The sequence below is a fragment of the Lepus europaeus genome, chromosome 6 (genome assembly GCF_033115175.1).
Source record: "Lepus europaeus isolate LE1 chromosome 6, mLepTim1.pri, whole genome shotgun sequence".
In the NCBI taxonomy this organism is placed as follows: Eukaryota; Metazoa; Chordata; class Mammalia; order Lagomorpha; family Leporidae; genus Lepus; species Lepus europaeus.
The window spans coordinates 85,577,767-85,601,430 of NC_084832.1; the positions used below are offsets into that span (position 1 = coordinate 85,577,767).

The 23,664-nt window shown below is 45.5% G+C and overlaps 1 protein-coding gene across 7 annotated transcripts in view; it reads right to left on the bottom strand.

The window, feature by feature from the left end:
* Positions 1-23,060, bottom strand: part of MICAL3 (microtubule associated monooxygenase, calponin and LIM domain containing 3) — a 215,964-nt gene extending 192,904 nt beyond the window's left edge. For 6 of the 7 annotated variants that reach the window (XM_062194469.1, XM_062194465.1, XM_062194470.1 and 3 more), the window contains exon 1: positions 22,912-23,060. The gene's annotated coding sequence lies outside the window, so the exon portion shown is untranslated. Of the gene's footprint in view, positions 1-22,584; positions 22,683-22,911 lie in introns of those variants that run through there. The other variant, XM_062194464.1, reaches the window with a different exon arrangement.
* Between the last annotated feature and the right edge of the window lie 604 nt (positions 23,061-23,664).

Sequence of the window (23,664 nt, forward strand, 5' to 3'; positions counted from 1 at the left end):
CCAGATTGGAAGCAGAAAGCTAGGACTTGAACTAGCACCTGATAGGGGTTGCTGGCACCACAGGTGGCACTTAACCCATTTCACTACAACACTGGCCCCAGCACCTAACATTTAATATGTGCTTACTAAGCAATGAGCATTGTTTTATGTGCTGTTCTTTTGAACTTTATACATAAGATTTCACTTAATCCTCACAATAAATCATGAGATAATGATTTTTATCCACATTTTATAAAGAAACAGAAATTTAGCAATTTATTCAAGGTCACACAGTTACTAAGTAGTACAGGATGGAAATGAACCAAAGTAGTCTGGCTCTAAGGACCCTCACACTTAACCAAATCCAAAGTATGAAAATATGTCCTTGGCAGACACAAACTAGGCAAAAGGAACTAAAGGATCACAGATTGTAAAACCATTCTAAGGGTGACTTCTCTGAAAGAACTATCAGTCTCATGTTGCCCTTGCGATCACAATGGCATATAGAAATGGTCCCAAGCTCCACAGAAGAGAAAGGCCAGAACAAACCAAGATGCCATTCTCATCCACTATCATCTACTTGATCAGATGCAGTTCCATTCAAAATGGCAATATAGAAACATGCTTCATGCTTCACTTAAAAATTACTTTGCTAGCACTGGCCTCAGATTCAGCCCTTAAGGCATTCGGATCTGGCTAAAAAGCCCATGAGAGTATTTCAGGCATGGAAAGCCAAGACACTCTGGTAAAAAACAAACAAACAAACAAACAAAAACTAAATGAAAGATCTGTGTGAATGAGATCCCAGTGGAAAGTATGGGCCATCAAAGAAGGAGGTACCTTTCTCTGAAGGGAGGACAGAACTTCCATTTTGATTATGGCCTTGTCTAAATAAGATCGGAGTTAGCAAACTCAAAAGGCTTCCATAGGCTTGGCAGCTCATGACAAGAGCCTAGGGTGATTACTGACATCATAAATAAGAGTGTCAATTGTTAAATCAACAACAGGAGTCACTGTGCACTTACTCCCCATGTAGGATCTCTGTCCTTAATGTGTTGTACTATGTGAATTAATGGCATAACTAGTACTCAAACAGTACTGTATACTTTGTGTTTCTGTGTGGGTGCAAACTGTTGAAATCTTTACTTAGTATATACTAAATTGATCTTCTGTATATAAAGATAATTGAAAATGTATCTTGATGTGAATGGGATGGGAGAGGGAATGGGAGATGGGATGGTTGCGATTGGGAGGGAGGTTATGGGGGAAAAAAGCCGCTATAATCCAAAAGTTGTACTTTGGAAATTTATATTTATTAAATAAAAGTTAAAAAAAAAATTACTTTCTAGGAGTGAGGCTTTGGCCCAACAGTTAAGACATCAACCTGTCTCCAATATGGGAGTGCCTAGGATCAATACCTACCTCTGGATCCTGATTCAAGCTCCCTGCTAATGTACTTGGGAAAGCAACAGAACATGACCTGAGTACTGGGGTCCCAGCCACCCATGTGGGAGACCTAAATGGAGTACCAGGCTCCTAACTTCAGCTTGGCCCAGCCTCGGCCAATGCAACCATTTGAGGAGTGAACCAGTGGATGGAGGATCTCTTTCTCTGTCTCTCCCTCTCTCTCTGTCACACTACCTTCCAAATAAATAAATCAATCTTAAAAAAAAAAAAAAAAAGTGCTATGTGGCTAAAAGAAGGCAGCAAATAGGACAGTCAATAGAACATTATTATACAAGTGAAATGTTTTATTTCTTTTTAATCTTGCCTGAGCAGTTTAGCAAGAAGGTGGACTGCTAAAATATGTTGTAGGGATTAGAGTAGAGAATAGTTTAAATTTTTATTCTGGCAACTTCTCCACATAACCCAGATGTAGTTCTTTATTAAATTTAATGTGTTACACTAGCATAAAGAGAGCTGAAAATTTCATTAGATAACATAAGGGAGTTAAGATTACAACGGGAACCAACAATGCTCCATTTTCCTGACTGCACTTAAATACAATCTCAATACACTTGATCCAACTTTCAGCTATTCCCTGAAGACTGGCCCCCCCATATGTCCAATAGTAACCAGTTTATTTTTTTTTTTAACCAGCATCATGGTGAATAAAATTGTTATAAGGAGCTTTTGCAACCTAGCCTCTGCTTTCATAGGGGTTTAAGTTTCTAAAAACTAAAACAAAGTCAACCAACATAAAAATGAGCATTAAATATTATGAGACTCTAAGAGATCAGTCAGCTCTAGAGACTCATTAAATATAACGGAAACACCTGAAAGTATAGTAATCTGACATCTAAATCTAAGTTTACTCAAAAAGAACTGAGGGAAAATTTTACTTCATCCAAATTAAAAATTTGCATGCTTCAAAGCAGAAAGTAAAAAGACAACCCATATGATAGGAGGAAATCATATATCTAATCTACGATGATACATATATTGAATTGTATTTCCAACAGTATATTGTATCCAGAACATATAAAGAACAACTACAACTCAATAAAAATGTAACCCAATCTTTAACTGGTCAAAAGATTTGAACAGACATCTCCCCAATGAAAATACACAAAAGGCCATTAAGCACATGAAAATATACTTAGCATTATTAATCACCAGGGAAATGCAAACCAAAAACCACAATGAACGGTCAATACCCCCTAGGAAGGTTATACTCAAGATGGACAATAACAAATGCTGCTGAGAATATAGGAAAACTAGAACACCCCTACACTGCTGCTGGGAATGTGAAACAGTGCAACTACCTTGGAAAACAATTTGTTAAACTGAGTTCCCAAATGACCCAACAATTTCACCCCTAGGTGGATCTCCAACAGAAACGAAAACATTTGCCCACATAAAAACTTGTACAACCAAGTTCACAGCAGCATCATTTCCAAGTAATCCAAAAGTGCTAACAACCAAATGTCTATTGATTGCTGAATGGAGAAAGAAAATGTAGTAAATCCATACAATGGAATGTTATTCAGCCATACGAGGAAATGAAGCACTCAGCCATGCTACAACATGGATGAAATCTGATGATATTAGGCTAAGTTAAAGAAGCCAATCACAAAAGGAAAGTATTGTGCAGTTCCAGAATGGCATGTGAAATGTCCAGAATAGCACATCTAGAGACAGGAAGTAAATGAGCAGTTGCTTGGAGATAGGGGGAGGGGTCTTTGGGAGATGAGAAAAATGTTCTAAAATTGATTGTAGTGATGGTTGCACAACTTTAATAATATTAAACATCATTGAATTGTGCCATCGAAATGAATAAACTGCATGGTAAGTGGATTATATAATAAAGCTACTTTTAAAAACCTGAGGGGGGTCAGTGTTGTGGAATAGTAGGTTAAGCCCACATCCCAAATGGGTGCCAATTTAGGTCCTGGCTGCTCCATTTCCAATCCAGCTCCCTGGTAATGCTCCTAGGAAAGCAGTAAGAGATGGCCCAAGTGCTCAGGCCCCTGCACCCACGTGGGAGACCTAGAAGAAGCTGCTGACTGCCGGCTTTGGATCAGCCCAGCTCCGGCCCTTGCAGTCATTTTGGGAGTAAACCAAAGAATACAAGACCTCTCTATCTCTCCTTCTCTCTATAACTCCATCTCTCAAATAAATAAATAAATCTTAAAAAAAAAAAAAAAAAACCTGAGGGCAGTAACCATGTCTCATTCATGTAACACTGTATTCTCATAAGTTAACACAGGGCCTGGTATACAGGAGATATTCAATAAGTGTTAGTAAAACAGAGTACAGGTATTGATCTTTTCACTAAAGATTTCATTAAGAATTCCCCCACTGTATTCAGTGACTCCTGAAGGATGCTCACCAACTAGAGGAGACCGGAGCCCCACTACAGCACCTTCTCCCAGCCTAGCACACAGTCTACTTACTCCCCCACAAACTCTGGGACCATCTTCTATGTCTAAAGTCTTTTCTTAGCTTGGATGCTAGGAGACTTTGTTGGTGGGTATAACAAAACAGTTTCCAAAAACACATCTGAGCTCATGAGGTACGGGGGAAAGCATGGAATTGGCCCATCAAGGGGTGTCTGGCTAGAGGTAGAATTAACATTGATGAAGTAATCACATATGTCAGGGCAGTAAATGATGGACATATATTAGAAAATAAAAACTTGGGACTTACTGTCAAAAGTGGGATACTCTTCTGGGGCCCCTAAGTAAATTACTGCAAACTACTATGCTGCCTTGTCCATTCGGCCTTCCCCACACTGCCATCAGAATCAATGGCTTCCTCCACAGCACTGGTGCAGATCTGCCATCTATTACTGTTGGCTGCACACACGTCTGGCTCTCCCACCGTGTAAGACACTCCTAGAGGGCACAGAAAATGCTCACAATTGATGGCTCGTTGAGAGCCATTAGCTAAGTCCTGCACACAGTAAGCAGACAATTTATACTTGTTGAATTTAAGCATTCCCTTCACACAAAAAAATCATTACTTTGACACCTCTTTTGGAAGCCTTTTAGTGTCTGTGGCCACCTGCCTGAAGGTAGAATCTTTAGTTTGTTTACATGACTTTCACATGACCTACAAGCCCCACGCTCTTTCGCTCACACCCACCTTCTTTTCCAGAACTCCTGCCGCTGGCCCTCTTATCACTATACTGCAGCACATGAGTTGCCCATCTGTCTCTCCAGCCTGCACGCCTCACCCAGATGTGGGTCCACTTGCCAGTCACCTTCTTCTTGACTCAGCTATCACCTCTCTGATTTGCCCCTCCAACCCAGAGTAAAGACTCTGTCATATACTCTCCCTGACCCCATACTAGTCCTTCCTCAGTGCCTTTCACAGACCTGTATCTGCGTTTATCTGTTTATCTCCCACCCATACAGATGCGGCGAACTCCCTGAAGGTTCCCAGTGTGATGCCATGTGACACAGACTTAACATCTGGTCTCCAAAAACATGTGTGTATACATGTGCATATATTTATTATCAAGTTTACTGATGTAAAAGCGATAGAGTACACACTGGTAACAAACTACAGCAACAAGCATACTGTAATATGCCATGATAACATAATCAATGATAAATATACAATACTCTGTATTGTAAATACCAATTGATTCTCACTGGACATTTTCATAGACTTTTGTCTCTTTTTTTTTGGTCTCATATCTGTGGCCAACTTATGGATGCAATTGACAAACAAGTTGTTAGCTGATATTTTCATTGATTTGAAGGAAAAAAAATGAAACAAGGAAGATATGCATAAAACATGATATGAGCAACTTAATTAATGCACCAAAAGCCCATCACTGATATAAACAACTTCTTTCCCGAATCAGACACTAGTTTCCAACCACTAGAAGAATACACATTAAAATTATTACTTTCTAAAAATTTTCTTGAGAAGCACAGAAACAGAGAGACAGCAAGTTCCCATCTGCTCTTTTACTCTCCAAATGCCTGCTCAACAGAATAGAGCTGGGCCAAAGCTGGGAACTAGGAACTCAATCCAGGTCTCTGCTGTGGGAGGCAGGAACCCAATTTCTTGAGCCAGTGCCTCCCTGAGTCTGCATGAGCATAAAACTGGAGTCAGGCACTCGAGATGGGAATCAAAACCAGATTCTCCAACGTGGAATGCAAGCATCTTCACTACTAGGCTAAATACCTGCCCCTCTATCATTTTTGGACAACGAACAAAACAACAAATCAAGCTCTGATTTGTAGCATTTGCAGACTTCTGTGGAGGAAATTCTTCCACCATGGCTCCTGTCAAGCCCCTAACTTGACATCGGAATGCACAGTTGGGAAGAGATGAACCATAGCATATTACTATGTGAACAATAATTCCCTTATATAGATACAGTGGGTGTAACAGCATATGTAATGCTAAAATAATGATATGATGAGTTGTTCTTATCACCCTTGTCTTTAATATAATTTACTTAATTGTAATAATGGCTGTATTCAACAACCAACTTGCAAAATTCCTTGAAAATTTAACAACAGAGTAGGAGCTGGCTCTAGCAGGCCATGTTCATTACCAGTATGCCCAGTGTTCAGAACACAAAGGTGCTCAAGTCATATTTGTGAAAACAAAGTACCATCCTATACTTAAATTTCTGCTAAGAGTATATTATTCCATAGGGAAATAAAACTTCTACAGCTGGGAATTTTGAAAGCTAGAAGGAATAGTATAATCTTCCATATAACATATTATTGTCTTTTTAAAAGAGGTGTGTGTCTTTTTTTTAAATACCTAGCATATTCTCAAATATAAGATATCTTCTTTAAAGAGTTCTCCTTGAGGTACTTCTTCCACCAAAATATGTAGATAGCTGGAAGTGATTTTTAAATCCCTCAACAGTCTTATCTGGCTTAGGACCATGGGTGCCACTATTCACAGAGTATTCTTAAAGCTTGTGAGTCCTGGCTTTGGGTCTAGAGAAAACAGGGCCCAGTAAGTACCTCCAGGCCCCAGAGGGCACTGGGCTGGTAATGAGAATGCTGGGAACCCATCTGCTCCCTGTGCCACCTGTAGCTCAGTCTGGGACAACTCTTCCTCATTCTTTTCCCTTCAATCTTCACACCTCTCCCAGTTTCACCATGGATCCTCCCTGCCCCCTAGGCTGGTTGTAGTCTTTCACTTCCTACCAGCTTCCTCACAGTTGTTAAGAAACAAGTTTCTTTTTTTATTTTTAAAAATGTATTTATTTATTTTTAAAATCAGAGTTACAGAGAGAGAGGAGAAGCAGAGAGAGAGAGAGAAAGAGAGAGAGAGAGAGGTCTTCCATCCAATGGTTCATACCCCAATTGGCCGCAACAGCTGGAGCTGCACCGATCCAAAGCCAGGAGCCAGGAGCTTCTTCCGGGTCTCCACGTGGGTGCAGGGGCCCAAGGACTTGGGCCATCTTCTACTGCCTTGGTTGTTGTCACTAATGACTCCCAAATCCATATGGGCCTACCTGCATGCTCACTTCTACCACTTATCTTCATGACAAAAATCTAAAGTACTTCACCCAGTTATTGACGACTTCAAAGTCCTCACATTCACACTATGTATCCCAAAGCTCAAGCCTTCCATAAAGGCGAACATATCATTTCCACTACTGTAAGAATGCAGGGAGAGACTATATCCACATCAGCTAGGATCTGGTGGAACTTTATCTTCTGTAGGTTGTAACATGAATAAAAGGGGGAGGAGATGTTTTATTTTCCCAAGCATAAATTTAAGGCTGAATTGGCCGTTTTAGATTACAGGAGGCTGTCCTGCCCCAGAAGGCGGTACTGTTACAAAACCTTTTTCCTCTCTTCCTCTTCCTTTCCCTCACCCTATCCTAGGCGGTGCATACCCAAAACTCCACTCGCTGTTACTGGACCCACATCTTCTTTCCCATCTCTGTTCACTACATGGTCCTCATCAGCCATGGTGGAAACCATTCCCTCCAGGCCTCCAGTCCACCTTCCCCAAATACTTTGCACATAAGGCCACTTCCTTATGTAAGGACTACATTGAGTCTTTCTATCAAAATCACAAAGAATATTCCTGCTCCTGGCAATAAACACTGAAGGGCTTAGTTACCAAGGGGTACAATGTCTTTAACTGGGTCACAAATGGTTCTGGAAAAACAATCCAAAGAGAAGAAACAAATGGGGCAAAATGCAAACAACTGACTCTGAGTGAAGGGTAAACAGGAGTTCCTTGCTCTATTCTCACACTTCTCTAACGTTATCAAAAAACAAGTCCAAACCCTCATCTTAGCACTGAAGTTTGACAAAAAACAGCTCCTACTTATGAACCACTCCAGGCAGGCTGCTCTGCAGTGGTTACAGCTCAATGCAACATTTTGTTTTTGTCCCTCTCTCTACACCTAGACTCAGGATTTCCCCTGCTCCTCCCTACCAATCCACTTCCTTCACTGCCCTGAGAGCCAGCTCCTGACTCACTTCTTCCAGGGATGCCAAGGAAGGAAAAGAACTCATATTTACTGACCATCTGCTACCAGCCAGGCTGACGATACCGTGCTTAGTGTTTGTTGTGCATTCTTTCATCTAGTTTGCTATTACTTCCACTAAGAAGGCATTATTAGCCCAAGACTCAGTGATACTAACACGGTCCAAAAGTACACAACCATGAAGTACAAGGCTGGAATGGGAACTCAGATCGACTCTGCGGGACTATACCTCACTGATTCCGGATGCCTTTCCACAACAACTCAGCCCACAGCCCATCCACTCAACACATCCTCACTGCCTGTTTGTTTCAGGCCCTGTTCAGAGTGCCAGGGATCTGTTACAGGACAGAACAGATAAAGCTCTCTGACCTCATGAACGTGCAATTTAGTTGGAAGAAACAAGACAACAAAAGCTGTATTTATCAAATACTTACATTGGGCTTACTTCATGCCAGGTGTTATGGAATGCATTTTATAAATATTAATTCATAAGATTCTGTTGGTTAGGTATTATTCTTACAAATGGAAAACAAAGACCACAGGGGTTAAATAATCTATGCAAGGCCACACAGGTAGTAAATAGTGAAATTAGGGCGGAAACACAGGAAGTCTAGCTCTAGAGCCAAGCCTATGATGCCGCAACACACCTACGTAAATGACAAGGCATGCTCTTAAAACATGAAAATGTAAAGCAGGGTAAAAGGCACCTGAAGTACTGGAAGGAGAAATTTTAATCTGAGGAGCATGAAGTTTCATGGAGAAGGTAACATCTGAGCCAAGACATGCAAGGGCTAGGGGACTGACTATGCAATATCTACGGTGATTGTTTCTGGCAGAGTAGAGAGTCTGTGCAAAGGCCCCAAGGCAGGGGATATACCTGGAATGTATGGGGAACAGATCAGAAAGCCTGAGCAGAAAGATCGAGGGGACAGCAATGCAGCACAATTCTCATATGTAGTCTGCACCTGACTTTCTACATCTTCCTGGTGTGCACTAGCTGCTCTTTTGTAATTTATCTTGATATACAAAGTGAATTGTGAACTCTGAGAACAGATCTGTGACCTCTACTCCCTTGTCTGTCCCTGGCATTTCTTGGTTGATGTCTGCTGGATCTGTCTGCTTTGCTTTGTAGATTCCATGAATATCATGGTCCAAGAGGATGAGCAGTTCCTGTCCTACAACTTTTTAAAATTTTTCATTTTCATCTTATGTGAAAAGCAGAGAGACAGGGATCAATCTTTCATCTGCTGGCTTACTTCCCAAATGCCCCAAACAGCAAAGGTTGGGCCAGGATGAATCCAGGAGACTGGAACTCAATTCAGGTCTCCAGTGTGGTGGCAGGGACCCAAGTACCTCTCATGGTGCACACACATCAGCAGGAAGTTGGATCAGAAGTTGGATCAGGGCCAGACTCCAACCCAGGCTCTTCAATATGGGAGGCAGAAGCTCCAAGTGGCATCTTTTTTTTAATTTTTATTTTTTAAATTTTTTATTGACAGAGTTATAGACAAGAGAGACAGTCAGAGAGAAAGGTCTTCCTTCCGTTGGTTCACCCCCCAAATGGCAGCTACAATCGGTGCTGTGCCGATCCGAAGCCAGGAGCCAGATGCTTCCTCCTGATCTCCCATGCGAGTGCAGGGCCCAAGCACTTGGGCCATCCTCCACTGCCTTCCCAGGCCACAGCAGAGAGGTGGACTGGAAGAGGAGCAACCAGGACTAGAACTCGGCACCTATATGGGTTGCCAGCGCCACAGGTGGAGGATTAACCAAGTGAGCCACAGCGCCGGCCCCTCCAAGTGGCATCTTAAATCACTGTGCCAAAGGGCCACCCCTCATATGACTTTCAAGATCTCTGCCCACTGGTCCTCCAACCCTAGTGGGAGGACTCCTCAGGAAGTGTTAAGGAAACAGCAATACATAAACAGTGCTTGCATTCTGTTTCAAGGTATGCTTGCCTAATTTCACACTCAGACTTTACCCTCAGCACACCTTTAAATTGGTCGACAGCCAACATCTCTACCCAACAAACAGCAAGACTGACCCAGAACCACTAAATGTCTCTGCCAAGCCCAAGGTTTCCTTATCTAAGCTAGGAGATTAGGAAAGCAGAGATGACTCCCACTTCTTCCTCCTCTGCAACCTTCCCAGCCATTGTCATGCCTAGCAATACACCTTATGGACTAAAGACAAAGAAGTCACTTAACTCCTGGAATTCAGTCCTGTATCACAAGACTGGACTGTTAAAGGAGCAGTAATACACGAACACAGTGTAGGGTCCCAGTGACAGCTACAGGCTTCAGCCAAAGCCTAGATACCCAATGAAGTCACAGAGAATTTAGTTCAGTGCAGTAAGTCACCCAGTTATCATGTGCAGTATCTGGATTCATTCTCCTTAGTTCCCACTGAGCTAAGCAAGCTGCTCATAAGGAATTACGGAATATGCATTAGACACCTCCCCATTTCTGGTTTTACTCCCATTAAAGTAGCAAAAAGAAAGTCCATTTGGGAGCTAAATCAGAAATGGTATGTTTTTCCTCTGGTTTAATTTCCAAAATAAATTACTCCAATTTATTTATAAATTATTTTCCAGATCAAGCCTGGGGGAAAAAAATCCAAACTCAAAGAACCCTTTCCCACAGCTGAGACAAAATGCAGGAGAGGGTAAAAGAGAAAATGTGCGTGTAACTCTGAGATAGCAGTGCTGTGGCTGTGCTCTGTCTGGGAGATTACTTTCCTCAGGAAGGTGGTGGAAGAGCAGGAGCTATGTGCAGTAAAACACCACAGCTGCCCTCTGGCAGCTTGGCAGCTTGGCAGCTTGGCACTACGGGTCATTTGTCAGCCGTGGGGCTCCTCCTTTCAGGCAATTGAAAGTCTTGCCCCACTGAGCAGCCCCAGTATGGGTGCTGGAGAATCACTGCCAGGGCCTGTAGGCTCCAGAGACAGACAAGTATTGCCTACCTGTGTGACGTAACATCTTTTGCATCACCAATGACATACAGCAGGTAATATACAGGTAACAGCTATTGGCTGGATGCTGGCTTCAAAAAAATTAGATACTAGAGTTGTATTTAGGATAAGAGGAACAGTGCCTTTGACTATCAAAAAAAAATGCCTCCCCCTACCTACCACACATATGCATGTAAGGGGAGACTGATAAAGCAACTGGGGCAAATGAAAATAATTAACAAAATCTAATAAATTTAGGTAACAGATATGGAAGAGAGCTCCAGTTCTGCTTACAACTTCCATGTAGATATGACGTTGAATCAAAATGGTTACCCCCCCCCCAAAAAAATAGCTTTACCTACACCCTGACAAACAGAAAGGTATCCTATCCAGCTACAGCAGGAGCCACCATGTGCCCAACATGTCTGGAAGCCAAGACCACAGAGGTGACTGGTGTGGTGACATTCTTGGGAGACATTGAGAACAATTAACAATGCTGATGGCAGTCAGGGAGCATCTAAGGCATCGGCTATCTCTGGGTTTTTTCTCCAGGACCAAGTCATATTCTTGGCATGCAGAAAGCAAGACCAGCTTGACCATCAGGGGGCTGAGAATGTCTCTAACCTGAAGCATCAGCACTGTCTGGGGCTCTTCCCTCTCCTTATCTTCTCTGTCTAATCTGTGTCCTCTTTCCAAATGTCACTGGTCCATTCCTCTCTACTTCCACGGCCAAAGTCCTGCCCCAGCTCCTTGTCACGTCATACCTGAATCCTCACCATTACCACACATGGGGAAATCCAGTCTGAGAGCAAAGCATGGTATTTACATTTTTAAGTGGCTGAGGTTGGGGTAGGGGACCTCAAAAGAAGACAATTTTATGACATGTAAAAATTACGTGAAGTGCAAACTTCAGGGGCCATAAACAACAACTTTATTAGAACAGAGTCACACCCATCCGTTTCTCTGTGGCTGCTTTCATGTGACAACGGTAGAACTGAGTATGGCTGCACTGGAGAATGTCCAGCTGATGGGGCCTAAAACATTTACTTTCTGGCCCTTTACAGAAAAAGTGCTGACTCCTCCCACAGCTGATCCTGCTTGACTCTCATCTCTCCTGCCTCCCCTAGATTAAACTGACCTAAGATACCACTTCCACACTGTTGCTGTGTTGAAACCACCTGCTGCCCATAAACTCCACACTGTACCCTGACATCCATCAGACTAGGTGAATCAACTTGCGTTGAACAAGAATAGCCTTCACAAAGTCAACACTTTGCTCATGCTATTCTCTGCCTTTTAGCAATCCCTTCTTCTCTTCAACTGCTGAGCTTGCTGCTAACTTACCTTTCAAGACTCTGGGAACATTTCCTGGTTCCCTCTCCTCTGCTCCCACAGCACCCTATACTTACACTCATCACAGCTCTTACCACACTGCTCTGAAATCATCTATTTGTGTGTCTGTCTCCCCAGCTACAGCAAGATTCCAGAGGGCAAGAAACACATCTTACTCATCTCCCAACACCCAGACAGAACCTGGCACGGCTGTGCATAAACACTGACCTCAGCTCCAGCCAGCCAGTGCCCAAATGCACTGCGCTTACTCTCATCCCTAGCCCTCTGCTTACCCCAGCACCATCTTCTCACCTACACAATCTACCAATGATCTGGGACATAGTTTAAATTGCCTCTCCTAGACAGGCCCACAACAGTTGGTGTGAACAAGGTTCAAACTCCAGGTTCCTCTCACTCATGTGCCAAGAGCCCTTGGACAAGATGTTGCTATCACTGGGTTTGCACCTAACTGGCAGAGCCAACAATGCATGTGAAGCACCTACACCAGGGCTTGGCATGTAACAGATTCTCAAAAAGCAACAGTTATCACTGTCACCCACCTTTGCCCCAAACACCTGTCCATGCTATTTCAGTATTTCATCTTCTCTTCCCCCTCGCTGCTGTGTATATTAGTATAGTATATTCTAAAGCAGGGAGTAGGATTATCATGAGCAGGGTCAAGGTTATATAGTTTTTTTAAGATTTATTTATTTATTTGAAAGGCAGAGATACGGAAAAGGAGAGGCAGAGGCAGAGAGAGGTAAGTCTTCCAACTGTTGGTTCACACCCCAAATGGCCACAACGGTGGGAACTGAGCCAGGCCGAAGCTAGGAGTCAGAGCTTCATCTGAGTCTCCCACGTGGGTGGTAGGGGCCCAAACACTTGGGCCATCCTCACTGCTTTCCAGGCACATTAGCAGGGAGCTGGATAAGAAGTGGAGCCGGCACTGTGGTGTAGCAGGTAAAGCCGCTGCCTGCAGTGCTGGCATCCCATATGGGCACTGTTCAAATCCCGGTTGCTCCACTTCCCATCCAGCTCTCTGCTATGGCCTGGGAAAGCAGAAGATAGCCCAAGTGCTTGGGCCCCTGCACCCACATGGGAAACCCAGAAGAAACTTCTGGCTCCTGGCTTCAGATCGGCACAGCTCTGGCCATTGTAGCCAATTGGAGAGTGAACCAGTGGATGGAAGACCTCTTTCTCTCTCTCTCTCTCTCTGCCTCTCTCTCTCTGCCTCTCCTTCTCTCTGTGTGTAATTCTGACTTTCAAAATAAATAAATAAATCTTAAAAAAAAAAAAAAGTGGTGCATCTGAAACACAAACCAGTGCCCACACGGGATGCCAGGCCTACAGGCGGCCACTTAACCTATTACACCACCGGACTGGCCCCAAGGTAGTACAGTTCTAAGAACCTGCCCCCTGCCTTAATATCAGTATAGTGCAACATGTGGCAGAGAGACCTAACAGATTAAAAAAAAAATCAATGAATAAATGATTTCAGGAAGCTTTAAGAATTACTAACTAGAAAAATAATGCATATTCTAATGCAGAATAAAACTGTTCAATTAAAAAAATGCAGAGTCCCAGGGGATGAGACAGACAGTAATGAGACCAAGGTGGGGGAAGCATGTGAGGGTACTATTATGTTGATAAGTAAGGAAGTTAGAAGAGAGCTGAGTAGGTGTGACTGGCTGAAAGAGGGGCCTGTGAGATAGGAAAGAACTGGTACTGTTCACTTTCACTTGCACAAATACTGCAAAGAAACCTACTTCTGATTCACTGGACAGTCTGGATGCAGCCATGCTTCCCAGAAGACTGTCCCATGGATGAGCAGAAACCCAGAGCCTCAGTGTTCCAAGTTCTAAGAGCACAAGTCAGTAACAGCACTAGCTAACACTCATGATGCTCAATGTGTGCCCACTATGTGCAGGCAGGATTTTGAATGCTGACAGCCATACTGTTCACTGCACAGTCAAGAAGATGGAGGCCCTGGAGGTTAAAGAACATGGTCAAGTCCACACGTTCTAGCAGACTGTGTAGTACAGTAGTCTGGGTACAGATCTCCTGCTCTTCATCATGACCCGTTCTGTTTTTCTTTGATGCAGCTCCACAATTTACCAGCAGAGAGCTCAGGCAAGTCATGAGTTGGATTTTTCCCAGTCTGGTAAGTGGGCATCACACACTGAATTTTATAACAATGTTGCAAGGATAAAAGGAGACCATGTCAGAAACTGTATTTCTAAAGCTGACTCTTGGTGAGTTAGTAGCTCCCTTCCCATCTATCTCATATCCCAGTGCAAAGTTTTTAGCCAAATCCCTCTCTCTTTTTTTTTTTTTCTTTTTTTTTTTTTGACAGGCAGAGTGGACAGTGAGAGAGAGAGAGACAGAGAGAAAGGTCTTCCTTTTTGCCGGTGGTTCACCCTCCAATGGCCGCCACGGCCGGCGTGCTGTGGCCGGCGCACCGCGCTGATCCGAAGGCAGGAGCCAGGTGCTTCTCCTGGTCTCCCATGGGGTGCAAGGGCCCAAGCACTTGGGCCATTCTCCACTGCACTCCCGGGCCACAGCAAAGAGCTGGACTGGAAGAGGGGCAACCGGGACAGAATCCAATGCCCTGACCGGGACTAGAACCCGATGTGCCGGCGCCGCAAGGTGGAGGATTAGCCTATTGAGCCGCGGCGCTGGCCTAGCCAAATCTCTTGAACTTCTTCACTATCAGCACTCTCTATGCCATTCTGCACTGTCCTGCCTTTTGCCTATGTCCAAGCATTTGGACCTCACAAAAGGTTGCAAAAACAGCCTGGAGATAAGCATGAATGGAAAGCAAGTGCACATGGAACTGAGTGAGACAGTACAATCAGGGATAGCCCAGACCAGTCCTTGCGTGCAAATGAATACTGCATGAGCAAAGGCTGGGCCACAGGGCCCTGCCAAAATACACTCTGACAGCCCATGAGAGTACCAACAAGCCCAGACAACAGGCCCAGGAGGCTGCAAAGACAAGTCCAGCAGCATCTGAGTCTCTGAAGCTGCATGTGTTAGGGGGTCAAGACAGAGTGCAGGTAAAAGTGATAGGGCATCCTTCCACTAATGGTGGAAATTCAATCTGAAAAAGCTACTCATGTATACAGAGAAGTAAAATTTAAAATTCCTAGAAAGGGCTTTCTGTTGCAAAATTTCTTTACTGTGAAGTATTCAATTTAAAGCCAAGAAGTACAAACACATACTGTTTTACATGGGGGATAAATTCTCATTTCCATACATACAAGAGTTTGCTTAAGCAAGGAACACCTTTGAGCCCTTCTCTGAGATCATTGGTCACAGACAGATAAACTTTCATTAACAGTCTATAAAAGCATCCTACATGTTACCACCATACTCAGTCAACTCAATCAACATTGCAGGGAGCAGAAGTCAGAAGAACTTTAATTTCCAGGAGATACAGCATCCGGGGCCAGTGCTGTGGAACAGCGAGTTAAGCTACCATCTGTAACACTGGCATCCCATACCAGTTCCAGTTCTGGCTGCTGAACTTCTAATCCAGCTCCTTTCTAATGTGCCTGAGAAGGCAGCGATAAAGTATGTAGGCTCCTGCCACCCATGTGGGAGACCCAGACAAAGTACCAGGCTCCTGGCTGCAGCCTGGGCCGACCCTGGCTATTGCAGTCTTTTGCAGGGTGAACCACCTGAAGAAAGATCTCTCTCTGTCTCTCAAGCAGTGGCAGGCAAGCCCAACAGATCCACAGTGATGATGGACCCAAGGACAGCCTGTAGGAAGGGAAGTAGTTCTAGCCTTTCCTGAGATACAATGCAGTGTTGGTCCTCAGGGAAGAGCTGCAAAATAATCCTGTTTGCAAAACACATACAGCCACAAGGATAGGTAAATTCTAAAACTTCTCACTTATTTTCAAGAAATAAACAAAGCTGAATCAAGGGGCCAGTATTTCACCACAGTGGGTTAAGCCGCTGCTTACAATGTTAGCATCCCATACTGACTGCTGGTTTAAGTCCTAGCAGCTCAGCTTCCAATCCATCTTTCTGCTAATGTGCATGGGAAGGCAGCAGATGATAGCTCATGAACTTGGGCCCCTGCCATTTAAATGGGAGACCCAGATAGTTCCTGGCTGTTGTGGCCATTTGTGGGGGGTGAATCAGCAGATGGAAGATCTCTTTCACTCTGATACTCTGTATGTATGTATGTATGTATATATATATATATATATATATACATATATGACACTTTGCATGGATATATATATATATGTGTATATGTACACTCAATAAACATGCTGGGGGGAGGCATTTGGCATAGTGGTTAAGATGCCACTTGGGCACCTGCATCCTATATCTGTATGCCTGGATTTGAGTCCCAGTTCCACTCCCAATTCCAGCTTCCTGAAGGCAGCAAGTACTTGGGTCCCTGCCACTCACCAGGAGGACCCAGATGGAGTTCCCAGCTTCAGCTGGGAGTGAACCTACTGGGGAGTGAACCAGTAGATGAAAGATCTCTCTGCCTTTCAAATAAATTTAAAAAAAAATTTTTTTTGAAAAAAAAAAAAAAAACATATGCTGAAAGAAAGTCCAAGTGTCTTGGGTTCGGCATCCCCTAGATTCCCTGGCTCTCTGAGGGTGGTTGAGGCCCATGGATTTCTTTGTGCCCTCCCTTCCCAACTAGGGCTGGGTATGCAGTGTCCAGTAAATACCAAGGGTTGACCAAGTTTCTATCTGGCAAATTTCTCTCCCCTGCCTCATACTACCTTCTCCTTCTTGTTCACTCAACATTTTATGTTAGAGTGAGATGAGTAAATGTTCAGGACTTGGAGTATCCAGCCCATGCAAACTTCATCTCTCTGGAATAGCATCCCTACTCTAAAATGGGGGTGACAGAACCAACTTGATGACCAGAGGTGATGGGTGCACATCAAGCACTTGGCACAGCTTCTTCCCATAGCAACACTCAGTAAGTGGTAAGTGTCATGGCTAATCTCCCACAGTTGTGCACAGGACCACTGGTGTAAAGGTACTCAAAACACTAAAGGCAGAAAGTGGATTCTGAAACAAAGTCTGTTTGAGAAACAAGCTGACAAGAGCCCATGTCACTAGTTAACATTTTTTTTTCCTTCTTCACAGGGAAATAAATGACTCTGACCAATCACGGCCAAACTGGGTAAAAGGTTCTATTCCAAAAGTGCATTTGCCAACTATACACATGAGTTAGAATCCCCAGAGTAACCCATTTAAAAACAAAACCAAAATCCAGCCACAGAGTAATCAAGCTGGGGCAATGACAGATTTGCTGGAGCACTAGTCCTTGGGAATCAGACACCACGCCTGGCAAAGAGATACAGAGAAACAAGGGTAGGGGTTCCTCCCCTTTTCTTGGAGCAGGGCTGGACTCAACACTCTCCAGATTCCATAGTACAGCCCCCCAGGTCCCTGAAGACCTTCACATTGTCCTACATGCCCTATGTTCTCATCCAGATGCTTTCTCCAACTCTGTCTGAAGAAATATGCCCAAGATATTTAAAGGAATATGCCAGTAACCTGAATGCATCTCTCCTGGACCATTTCAGAGAAGCAACTCAAGAGTTGGGAGGAGAAATGTGAAGGTGGGGCCTTAAGTCTGAAGAGAGGAAGAGGTGACTGGAGGATGGAGATGACCATACAGGGATCTACCCAAATCAGCTGCTGCTAACTGGCCCATGAGAGCTCAAGTCCGGAACCAAATGAAAGTTTGAATTCTGACACCACCACTTTCTCCAGCTATCTGTATCTGCCTCCTCACATGTAAAACAGGGATCATAATACACCCCTCCTCTGAGGTTGTTGGGAGTTAAGATACAGTCAACTGTCTCTAGGTGTCTGCTGTACTATCTCTACTATTGTCCTTAGCATCAGGATGCTGCTTTCCCTGCCTCTTTTCCTTTCTCATTCACAAATCTTGCAATGCTCCATCACACAAGGCAGCCTTGGGGCAGGGAGACAGGAGATGTGGGAAAACAGGGAGGAATGTCAGGGAGACCTTAGTGAGGCAACCTGTTGTAGGCTGCGAACATAGAGGGTAAAGAGCTCAGGGGGCTCCAGGTGCTAGGAGTGAGCACCTGTATATTCTCTCTGGATCACTCCACTCCTCTCCTCCTCTCTTCCCAATCTTCCAATGCTGACATGAAGAAGGCCTATTGCTTCAAGCCTCCTCTATGATGAAATCGGCAATGGAAAAGAGGCAGGGGCAGGAAAGAGGTTGAGGCTGAGACCTGCCAAGTTTCACTTTGCCTTTATATATTTATTTTTGAGACAGTAAGGAAAAGTCAATGAAAGCTACTAGTTAGCCTCTCGATTGTGCTGTCCTTCTCGCCCCTCCCCCACACCAGAACCTTCACTTGGGTATACATCTGCAGACCTGCTGAAAGCACAAAGACTCCTCTGCTGGGTGTCACTCACACAGGACCCACGTTCATCCCCACAGTGCTTCACAGACACAAATACTCAGCTGCTTGGGCCGAGGAACTTATTCATTACAGAAGCTCCTGCCCTCCCCAGCTTCCCCAACCTCTCACCAAGGTAAAAGCCAACAATCTACTCCTTCTCCCTTCTTCAAGCTGATGATCACCACTTTCTTTGTTAAGCTGTGGCAATCTTCTCTCCTCTGTGAAACTCCAACTTGCCAGTGACAACAAGCGACTGAATTGCAGAGTTAGCTGCCTAGTTACAGCACCTTTACATCTGAAGATGGATAATGCCTGTCCAGGAACAGCAAGGCACACACTGCCAAGCCCCCAGGGCAGGGATGGTGTTCTGTCTACTGGTTTATCCCTGGCACTCCAGTGTCTGACGCCACCACCACCTTCACCCAGTCCCTCAGGATTAGAGTTGAATTTGGAAAACTGGAACCAAAAATGACAAAAGGATGGCTGGAAGGAAGGGGAAGTCCACAGGAGTTTAGGTAAATTTCCAAACTAGCCAGACCGTTCCCAGTATGTATTCTATTTGTGGAAGCTAATGACCAAAATGGAATCAGATTTTCAACTTTGCCATCTAAAGTAGAAACCGAGAGCCTTATTTACTGCACAGATTTTAACAAAACTGCTGCGCCTCCTGTTTAACAATTTCGACTAGCAGCTTACGTTAAAAAACAAAACAAAACAAAAACAAAAAACCCTGGGCCTCTGGGTTAGAATATCACTAATTTTCCTCTGTCCACAAACCCCTTCCATTCTGTCTCTAATCTTCCCATCTGGTTTTATTAAACACTTCATACCTTCCAAATATAAATTTTTTTTAGCTCTGATTATTTTCCTAAAGCAATGACTCTCCTTCCACCTGGCTAGAAGAATGCTTCTGGCAAAGGAACAGTCCACAGTGTGAAAACTCTACAGTAGTGAGGAGGAAGACCCCAATCCAGGTACAGCCCTGGGAGGGCATAGCAACCTGGGAGGGTAGCAGCAACAGGTGTCAGGGACTCTGAGACCTGCTCCTCAGACACCACTATTGTCCAAGAGCACACTCTGGAATCAAAAGGCCCTTTTAAGCCCCAGGCTTGCTTTTAGTCATGGCTGGCACTTACTGTCATTCTCTTGCCCTGTGATCGCACCAAACATTTCAGCTTGCAAAAACAGGTATGGAATTTTTCTTTCCTCCAAAGGCACCAATGATATATATGCAAAGGAAAATTCAGTCCAGCTCAGAAACCAACTCACTTGCAGCATGGAGCAAAACACACCTCCATCATTTCTTCACGTACAAAATGAGAACCATATAGGTATCAAACTCTGATAACCTCAGAGATAAGAATTAAGGAAATAACATGTGATTTTAAATAAAAAGCTTTCAATTCTTCGAAGAAAAAGCAGTAAGTAACCCCAGAGCACAATTATTATTAAAATGCCACATCCAGCATTATGGGATGTGTCTCATAGCATAAACCAATGATCATTCTTGGTAAAACATCAGGTCTGACAGCCTTTTCATCTGTTCACATGGAACCTGCTTCAAGCAGGAGGAGGTACACAGCTACTCCTTGCAGAGCCCAAATCAGAGGCAAGGTCCTCGAAAGCTACAATGGTACCCCTGCCTACCAGTCAGGCCTCCACCGTCCTGGGCCACTTCTCTGATGCCAGTGCCAGGAGAAATTAGGTAATGCTTCTGGTTCCACTTGGACACGTCAAACCAACAACAACCAAAAGACTCACTTGTTCAACTGCTCCACAGATCCAAGAAAGGGTCAATTCAGACCATTTACTCTCCTGCACTGAGTGATGTGAGACCTCTAGGGCACACACCGTCTGTTCTTGAAAAATGCAACACATAAGGCCGGCGCCGCGGCTCAATAGGCTAATCCTCCACCTTGCGGCGCCGGCACACCGGGTTCTAGTCCCGGTCGGGGCACCGATCCTGTCCCGGTTGCCCCTCTTCCAGGCCAGCTCTCTGCTGTGGCCAGGGAGTGCAGTGGAGGATGGCCCAAGTACTTGGGCCCTGCACCCCATGGGAGACCAGGAGAAGCACCTGGCTCCTGCCATTGGATCAGCGCGGTGCACCGGCCGCAGCGCGCCTACCGCGGCGGCCATTGGAGGGTGAACCAACGGCAAAGGAAGACCTTTCTATCTCTCTCTCTCTCTCACTGTCCACTCTGCCTGTCAAAAAAAAAAAAAAAAGAAAGAAAGAAAAATGCAACACATGAGCCAGGATGGAAAGCTCGATTTTTTCCTTGTTTGATTTCACTTCTAGGTCCAGAGGGGTGGGTTTCATTTCTAACCTACCACTAAAATGTCAGGAGAGCTGAGGTTGGAGTGGGAGGAGGGGAGTAACTTTTCCTAAGTGGTGAAGGGAATGTGCAATCAAAACTGCATCTAGTTTCATCATGCCCAGATCTCCCAAGCCCAAGGAGGAAAGGAAAAAGTTACTTAGCGTTACTGAACATCTACTATGTGCCAAGCACCATGCTAAGTACTCTTCACACACTACCTCCAAAGCCTCTCCCACACCTAGAAACACCACCCCAGGTCAGAGGAGAAAAGAAATCACAGTCTGGCAGACAAGTTTTAGATATTTCAAACGTTAGAGTTGTAAATGCAAAACGGAGGCCTGGCTGAGGAAACAGGTCACTGAATCTGAAAGATCCTTTCTAAGAGGAATGCCCAAGGCATGGCTTCCCAGTAATTCCAACCTTAACTCATGCTACTTAATACCAACAAAAGAGCTGGAAAACTTTTATAACCTGCAGTCTAAAAGCCTACTGTAGGCCTCAAAGGATTTGGGCCAAATTTCTGAATCTGCCTCTGACAGAGTTTGTAATACTCTTAGAGGTCCTTCAGTGATCACTCACAGAAGGCAACCACAACAAGGAACAATGAAGCAGCGTCTGTGTGGCCAGTAAGGAGAAGGTGCCGCTTTAGTAAGACTTTTGCACCCTAAAACTTAAGGCATTCTCACCCCTGGGGTACAGGCCATCAATCCAAAATGACTGTCTTTGCAGCAAACTGTCAGGCAGAACCAAATACACATTGGTGCCCTGATACTTAAATGCCATTCTCTCCATCCACATCTCACTTAAGGGAAAAAAAAAAAAAAAAAAAAAAGACAATTAATTATAAGCTTTACAAACAAAAACACTGTCCACAATTCACCTCCCTTCCTCTCCTTAACTCATTCCATGTCAACCATAATTAACATCTGTGTTAAACACTAACATTAAAAGAACATAAATGTGGTTTGTAGTCCTGTTAATACTTTCTCTGTATTCAGACCCTGGAGAAAAACCTGCCAAGATCTAAGGTAGGTGCATGTCCTAATGGGATGGAGCCCAGCAGCCTGGGGTGAGGGGGCTTCCCCTCCCCTGCTCCTCCACACACAACTGTGAGCTGGGGGATGTGACCGCCATTCACCAAGATGCCAGGCTGAGACGTCAGAAACACGCACCGCCAAGACACACTACGGCTGGCTTTCTGCTTACACCCGGCAAGCCCTGGGTCTGTGCAGGGCTCCTCAAGGTGATTTTAAAACGAGGGATTTCCACTGTGCCACGGAGACCTCCAACAGCGGCTCACTCGGGGTAGTAGCTGCAAGGCATCGGGGAAGTAGCTGCCATCTCCTCAGAACGCTACCACAGAAAACGTCTAAGCAGCATTTCGGGGTACGCCGGTGGCCACCTGCCATAACGACCCCGGCACCCCACACTCCAGACGCAGGCCACAGGTCCAGGCAAGGACGACAGAAGGCGTGTCTACCCCCTGGAAGCCACGCTCCGGGAGAGAAGCGCGCAGCCCCATCCCGAGGCCTCCAAGACCCCAGGCCCCTAGACCCTGGGAAGCCCCGAAGAGCTGCCCCGGCACCCAGCAGCACATCAAGTCTCGGCCACTCTCCCTCCCACTCGCTCGGCTTCGCCCGGGACCCTCCTGGCCGAACCTGACCTGGCATCCACCTCGCGGAGGTCAAGGACAGGGGCAGGGCAGGGCCGGGCAGCGCCAATGGGGGCTTCCCGGTGGCGTCACCCGCAGGCAGTAAATGGTTGGAAGCGGCCGCCAGAAGGAGGCGCCAAATGCCCACGGCGGGTCCGGAGCCCTCCGGCTGCCAGGAGGGAGGTCTTCAGCCACAGGTCCGGCCGCGGCAGGCCCGGCTCCAAAGCAAGCTATCCGACCGGCCTGGGGGCCCTGGAAACCCCGAGCTCGGAACGCGAGTGAGATGCGGCTCCCCGGGGCGGTTGGGGCCAGTCGAGGACACAAAATCGCGGTTCTCACCTCCGCCTCATGCTGCCGTGTGGCGCCGGCGCCAGAGTCCCCGCACCCGGCCCGGGCCGCCTAGTGCCGCTCCGGGACTCGGGACCCGAAGCTCCGCAGTCCCGCAGCCTCGCAGTCCCACTCCTGGAGTCCGACTCTAGCAGCAACGGCGTTGGCAGCGGCGGCAACAGTAGCAGCGGCGCCGCCGGCGGAGGCTGGGCGGGCACATGGGAGGGCGGAGGCTGCGGCCCTCCAGGCCCAACCACGGGACCCCAGCCTGGGGGGCGCGCGCTCTCTGTTGCCTCCGGGGCTGGCAGCTGCTTCCGTGCTCAGGGACCTCGAGGCTATCCACAGACTCAGCCTTTGCCGGGAACTCAAGGGTTACAGACAAAAGGTAAAGCAAGGCGCCGTTGCCACTCCCTTTCTCTCTTCCAACCCCCGCACGATCCATGTGGTACATTCCTCAAGGCCCTAGGGGCGCATTAGAGCGAAGAGCTGATTGGTTGAGAATTCTGGAAGGGGGCGAGAAGCAACACAAAATGGCCAATGGAGAAACACGGTGGGCCGATCAAAGCCTGCCAGATGGCGAGAAGAGTGGACGGATTTAAAGGGGACTTGGCTGCGCTCAGGGACCGCGACGAAATAAAATTGCAATTTTCATCTTGATCCTTTCCAGATAGCAAACGAAGAAGTTAGGGAACTCTTAAGTCTTTGTAGGAGGGAACTAAAAACATAAAGAGAATTGAGCCAGATATGCCTGAAGAATCTCGAATG